This window comes from Entelurus aequoreus, linkage group LG08, assembly GCF_033978785.1.
Source record: "Entelurus aequoreus isolate RoL-2023_Sb linkage group LG08, RoL_Eaeq_v1.1, whole genome shotgun sequence".
Lineage (NCBI taxonomy): Eukaryota > Metazoa > Chordata > Actinopteri > Syngnathiformes > Syngnathidae > Entelurus > Entelurus aequoreus.
Window position 1 is genome coordinate 6,635,337 of NC_084738.1, and position 7,633 is coordinate 6,642,969.

At 37.5% G+C, this 7,633-nt stretch overlaps 1 long non-coding RNA gene across 1 annotated transcript; it reads right to left on the minus strand.

Annotated features, from left to right (window-relative positions):
* Window positions 1-2,738: 2,738 nt before the first annotated feature.
* LOC133654947 (uncharacterized) lies at window positions 2,739-7,062 on the minus strand. Its single transcript, XR_009826911.1, has 4 exons — window positions 6,658-7,062; window positions 6,450-6,529; window positions 3,464-3,674; window positions 2,739-3,313 (listed from the first exon to the last, which is right to left on the minus strand). It is a non-coding gene; the product is annotated as an uncharacterized LOC133654947 (long non-coding RNA).
* Between the last annotated feature and the right edge of the window lie 571 nt (window positions 7,063-7,633).

Consider the following 7,633-nt stretch of genomic DNA (forward strand, 5'->3'; position numbering starts at 1 on the left):
ATATACATATCAGTGGCGTGCGGTGAGGTTAATGTGTGGTGAGGCACGACTGCATCATCACAGTCAGATTTACAAACATATGAACCTGCAGTGCAGGTGTACCTAATGTTGTGTCCCTGCGGTGGTTCGCTGCTCCTGCAGCGCGAGCATTGTTGTTTTTGCACTTTTTGCCTTCTTGTTAAGTGACTTTTTTTGGGTGGATTCGGTCTTGCACGTGGAGGGTTTGGGTGTGGGCTTTGGTTGGTGTGGCTGCGGCGCTCCCGTCGGGCGGTGCATTCTGCGGCGGAGTTGCTTGGCACCAGGAGGCGGGGTTATGATACGAGCCTCACACAGTGTGTCTCCGCAGCAGATTTATGATCGCTCAGCACAAGAAATAGGTTCCACACATACAGTTGTTGACAAAATACACTGTACATTATATACCTCAGCTAACTCAACTATGGAAATGTATAATATAATTCATATAGCAATACGGTGTCACTGCACAGCAGGCCAGCAGTTAGCCGAGTTGCAATCCATGGTGAGGCACAACGCAGTGACGTGCCTCAACTGGCTGCTGATCACCGCACCGTCTCTTCTCACTATTTGAACGGCAAATGTGAAAATAAAAATAAAAATAATCTAAAACTGGTGAAGTTAAATGGAAAATAACTTTAGTATAATCACTGGATACATATAACAATTTAATTAATTTTTTTTCTTTTTCTTTTTTTTTTCTTTCCATGATGGCAGGTGAGGCCCTGCCTCCCCTGCCTCTAGTGACGGCACGCCACTGATATACAGTATATATCTATATGTATATATATGTGTGTATATACATATATATTTATGTATGTATCAATGTATACATATATATGTATGTGTATATATATATATATATATATATATATATATATATATATATATATATATATATATATATATATATATATATATATATATATATATATATATATATATGTGTATATGTATGTATATATGTATTATATGTATGTATATATATGTATATATGTATATATATATATACATATATAAATATATGTATTTATATATATATATATATATATCTATATATATATATATATATATATATATATATATATATATATATATATATATATGTATATATATATATATATATATATATATACATACATACATACATATACTATATATATATATATATATATATATATATATATATATATATATATATATATATATATATAAATATATATATATATATATATATATATATATATATATATATATATATATATATATATATATATATATATATATATATATATATATATATATATATATATATATATATATATATATATATATATATTTATGTGTATAGATGTACTGTATGTATATTAAAGTTAAGGTTAAAGTACCAATGATTTTCACACACACACACTACATGTGGTGAGATTATCCTCTGCATTTGACCCATCACCCTCACCCCCTGGGAGGTGAGGGGAGCAGTGAGCAGCAGCATTGGCCACGCCCGGGAATCATTTTTGGGGATTTAACCCCCAATTCCAATGTATATATATATATATATATATATATATATATATATATATATATATATATATATATATATATATATATATATATATATATATATATATATATATATATATATATATATATATATATATATATATATATATATATATATATATATATATACATACATATGTATATACTCTATATATATATATATATATATATATATATATATATATATATATATATATATATATATATATATATATATATATATATATATATATATATATATATATATATATATATATATATACATACATCTGAGTTGGAACAATTGGAAGACAAAAACATTTACCACAGTAAGAGAGAAAATGAAAGGTTTGGTTTTGTGTGTTAATGATTGCAATTTACACAATAAAGGCAGAAGATAACTCTCTTTAAAAAGAAAATAGAAATGTCCGCGCTGACAGGGATGAGTGGGCGTACGCAAGACGGCAGCTTTATAGAATGAGTGTTTGCACGAAGGCGTCACGTTCAACAGGGGGCGTTGACGAACGCGTGCATGATGTGATGATGTCTTTTGTCTCAGAAAGAGAGATGAGTCTCAGAAAGAGAGATGTGTCTCAGAAAGAGAGATGAGTCTCAGAAAGAGAGATGAGTCTCAGAAAGAGAGATGAGTCTCAGAAAGAGAGATGAGTCTCAGAAAGAGAGATGAGTCTCAGAAAGAGAGATGAGTCTCAGAAAGAGAGATGAGTCTCAGAAAGAGAGATGAGTCTCAGAAAGAGAGATGAGTCTCAGAAAGAGAGATGAGTCTCAGAAAGAGAGATGAGTCTCAGAAAGAGAGATGTGTCTCAGAAAGAGAGATGAGTCTCAGAAAGAGAGATGAGTCTCAGAAAGAGAGATGAGTCTCAGAAAGAGAGATGAGTCTCAGAAAGAGAGATGAGTCTCAGAAAGAGAGATGAGTCTCAGAAAGAGAGATGAGTCTCAGAAAGAGAGATGAGTCTCAGAAAGAGAGATGTGTCTCAGAAAGAGATCGGTGCTCACGAGAGAGGATAAGGGGTTACCTTTAGTCAAAAAAAGATTTACGACCTTAAGGTCAAAAGGTCACAGGGGGGGGTGGGGTGAAGGGGAGGTCAGAAGGAGGCGGGGCTGAGGGGGGAATACACCTTATGTCAAAATGTGATTGATGGCCCTGTAAGAGTAGGGGTGGGGTGAAGGGGAGGTCAGAAGGAGGCGGGGCTGAGGGGGGAATACACCTTATGTCAAAATGTGATTGATGGCCCTGTAAGAGGAGGGGTGGGGTGAAGGGGAGGTCAGAAGGAGGCGGGGCTGAGGGGGAGACACCTTATGTCAAAATGTGATTGATGGCCCTGTAAGAGGAGGGGTGGGGTGAAGGGGAGGTCAGAGGAAGGTGGGGCTAAGGGGGGAGACACTTTATGTCAAAATGCGATTTACGACTTTTTGAGTATTAACACATGTACGTACACACACACACATACACTGGTATATGTGAATGGTAAGTCTTTGTTAGTACGAGCATTAAGAGAAAATGGAAAAGATGGAGAAAGCTGTTGTTTCAGTAGGCATGATTAGCGAAACGCCAGTTTCAATTTATAAAAATGATAAAACTTACTACGACGCTCCTCGGAAAAGTAGGATTTTTTTGAATCGTACTCAAATTCCTCCAACCGAGTCTTTGCGTGAGAAGTGGTGCTTGGAGGGTTATGGAATGATTGGATCTTTTGGATACGTTTTCCGATACCAGATGGGAGATATCTGTTTGTTTCAGCTGAAAGAGAGAAGAGACGAAAGCCCTTTTTCGATTGCATCGTCGCTATCAACCGTGGATTGGGATGTTTTAAGTTTGACAATGCCTGATATTTTGTGGCATGATCCTTCTCCGATGGAAAAACGTGTAAAAGGAAGCTTGTTTACTTACCCGACGCTGGATGAGTTGCGTGAGAGAAGAATTTTGTTTAGCGCTACTTGGGAGACGAAATCTTCTGCCTCAGGTCGTTGGTTTTTTCGTGCCAGTCTCCGTGCTCCTAAAATCAACGGATCCTATCAGCCTCAGTCGACCGAACCAGACGTCTTTTCTTTGGAGTCTTTTAACTCTGAATGCGGGGTGTTTACTCCGGTGGTGGTGGTTCCTATAGCGGCATGGCGAGAGTGTATGGGAGAAATGAAGGAGAAGATAGACGTCTTGTTTCGAAGCAGTCGAAATTGGAAATGCGTACTGACGACGAAAAGAAGGTTGTCTTTTGAGACCACACCCCCGACGGAGTACGAAAGGACCTCCCCTGCCAATACATTAACCAATAGTATTTGAAAACAATCTTTCTACTAGTCTGATTGGTCGAAACTTTTTACGGGGCTCCTCCCCTTTGAAAACAATACGCCCCGTAATTTTTTGACTAATTTGTTGGAAAAGTGGTCAAAAGTCATGAAAATGTTTAAAAATGACACTGATACCATTACCATAAGTCTCGCCGCTGACCTCGTGAGTCTATGAATGCCCAATATGTACAGAATAATCTAAAATATCTCAAAAAATAGGGGGCCGGATTTTGGACGTCGGCGTACCGCGTTTGGGGTAGGGCCGTAGTTTGGAGACCGATGGTAAAAATTTACTATTGATGGTTAGTTTTTTTCTTTGGATTAAATAGAGAGTAAATCTAGCAGAAAATATGCATTATAAACAGAGAGAGAGAGTTTGGAGGGGTAAGAACACCCTTTTGGGACTTTCACAGCAGCACAGCAGCAGTGAGAAGACATACACAGCAAAAGTCATGAACATGTTTAAAAAATACACGCGTAAGAAACAGCACAATTAGGGTATGAATAAATATTTTTAAGCAAAGTTACCATCTTTATTGATAGTTTTTATTTTTTTGTTTTTGGCGGGATGAAATCACACACACACACACACACACACACACACACAGCAAATTGGTTGGTATGCGGTTTATTGTTGGCAGCTGGTTTTTATTGACAAAACCATGCTCGAAGAGATAGGTAGAGACAGGTGCTTTTTTGCTGACAAAACTATGCTTAAAGAGAGTGGTAGAGACAGATTTAAGGCGGGAGAATTTGCTGAAGCAAGCAACCATGTCTTTTAAAACAGGTTCTTAACAAACATATGTTTTTTAGATTAGGTACTCAAGCATATTTAAAGAGAAAAAAACTCTGCTAGCGCACACAGTCTCCAGAGGCTTTTGAAAATGAAGGGTATATTTTTTTACTGATTGTAATATATTTGTTTGCAGTTTATATAATAACAAGTATTTATTTTTTAACAAAAACAGTTATTCATTGCGCGGAAATTTGAAAAGTGGTCAAAAGTCCCCAAAAATGTCTAAAAATTACACCCGGGTACCACTCCAACAAGTCCCGCCGCAGGCATCGTGAGTCCGGGGGTGCTGACATGTCAAAACGCCCCAGTAAAGTTGCAGGACGATTGAAATATATTTTTGTATAATAACTCAGATACGGTAACACTAGCGAGCAGTAGATATTTAAACTGGAAAAAAACTATGTCTGTTTGATTTTACAAAGTTGGAAAATGACTCACAGGGTGTTGTTTAATATTATGCATATTCATTATTTTGTTTTATAGAGGGAATATGGGAAGATTTTAAAGCGAGTGCATTTTTACAAACACAGTTTGAGGAGTCAGATTTTCATTTTTACAAGAAAAAACATACAATATACTTACGGTATGAATAAATATTTTTAAACAAAGTTACCATTTTTATTGTTAGTTTTTTTGTTTTTGGCGGGATGAAATCACACGCACACACTTGGCTCTGGAAGAGGAGTGGGTGTTAATTTTGGGGGGACCTAAGACTGAGAGAGTCATATTACACACACACACACACACACACACTGTCAGCAAATGGTTGGTATGTGGAGAAAAGTTGGAAAAGTGGTCAAAAGTCCCCAAAAAGTCTAAAAATTACACCCGGATACCACTCCAACAAGTCCCGCCGCAGGCATCGTGAGTCCGGGGGTGCTGGCATGTCCAAAACGCCCCAGTAAAGTTGCAGGACGATTAAAATATATTTTTGTATAATAACTCAGATACGGTAACACTAGCGAGCAGTAGATATTTAAACTGAAAAAAACTATGTCCGTTTGATCTTACAAAGTTGGAAAATGACTCACAGGGTGAGTTAAAACTATTAAAATGTGTAATATTATGCGTATTCATTATTTTGTTTTATAGAGGGAATATGGGAAGATTTTAAAGCGAGTGCATTACAAACACAGTTTGAGGAGTCAGATTTTCATTTTTACAAGAAAAAACATACAATATACTTACGGTATGAATAAATATTTTTAAACAAAGTTACCATTTTTATTGTTAGTTTTTTTTTTTTTGGCGGGATGAAATCACACGCACACACTTGGCTCTGGAAGAGGAGTGGGTGTTAATTTTGGGGGGACCTAAGACTGAGAGAGTCATATTACACACACACACACACTGTCAGCAAATGGTTGGTATGTGGAGAAAAGTTGGAAAAGTGGTCAAAAGTCCCCAAAATGTCTAAAAATTACACCCGGGTACCACTCCAACAAGTCCCGCCGCAGGCATCGTGAGTCTATGGATGCCCAATATGTCCAAAACGCCCCAGTAAAGTTGCAGGACGATTGAAATATATTTTTGTATAATAACTCAGATACGGTAACACTAGCGAGCAGTAGATATTTAAACTAAAAAAACTATGTCCGTTTGATTTTACAAAGTTGGAAAATGACTTTCGGGGTGTTGTTTAATATTATGCGTATTCATTATTTTGTTTTATAGAGGGCTTGTGGGAAGAATCTAAAGTGATTGCTTTTTTACAATCACAATTTGGTAGGTACGATTTTTATTTTACAAGAAAAAACATACAATATATATATATATATATACATTTACTTACAGATTTTTACGCCTCTGGCGCGTTGGACGCCTTTAACGGGTCTCCCGCCAAAAAGTGTCGAGGAGGTTGACATTGAAGAACTGGTTGCAAAAGAGGATGAAGACGAGGAAGCTTTTTTACTACAAAAGAGTGCCATCATTAAAGAATTGTGCCGGGACAACATTGTCGAAAAAGACGTCGAATGTCCCGCCATTGAAGAGCTACTCACCAATGACGTTCCAGCGGAGGCTGAAGGCTTGCTCGCGGTGAAAGAAGAGGGGTTTTTCCCACAAAATACTCTCCACACCGAAGACTTGCTCGAGGACAACATCATCGAAAAAGACGACGAAAGTCCTACACCTATCTGCGGTAAGTTTTTTTTTGTTGTTGCTTTTTGCATGTTTTTTAAGCGGCTGTAGGAGATGTTCACACTAGACTGTCTTTTTGCAAAATGAATTTGCCGCTCTTAGAAGTAGGCGGGGTCGTACTTAGGAGGTGGGGGTTTGTTTCCGAGTACGAATGTGAAAGTGTTGAGTGAAATCGACAGCGCCACATGCGGCTAAAGTCGTTTGTTTTTTATTTTTATTTTGCAGGCGCTAAGAAGATAAAGAAGAAGAAGAGGAAGAGTCGTGAGCTGAGGAGACTGGAGCGAAAAATACAACAGATCAAACAAAACTACAAGATATTGGCTCGTACCTTTGAGACAAACTCAGACCACCTTGGTGAAAAAAAGTGCTGAATTTTTCGACTTTGTATTTTCAGGAAAATATAAGGTTGAATATTTCTCCTTTCTCAGCGATAAGATTGCTATGGTACAGTGGAGATATGGCAAAAACAGCGTGGTGCTTCCCGGTAGCACAAATAATGTATTTATCGCCGCTTTTACTACCGCTTACGCACGCTTAAAAATGTACGGGTACCTAGAGAGGCTGCAAGAGAGAGTTCTTTACACAGACACCGATAGTTTAATCTACACGGTAAATGAGGGGGAAGCTTCTCTGGAGACGGGTTCGTATTTAGGGGAGTTGACGGATGAGTTGGGGGGCGACAGCATTCAAGAATTTGCCTCTGCCGGTCCAAAGAGTTATGCCTACCAAACCCTTCAGGGTAAAAAAACTGTGCTGCGTGCCAAGGGAATCACTCAAACCCGTGAGTGTTGCGAGAGGGTCAACTTTGACAGTGTCAAAGATTTGGTGGAGGGTTAT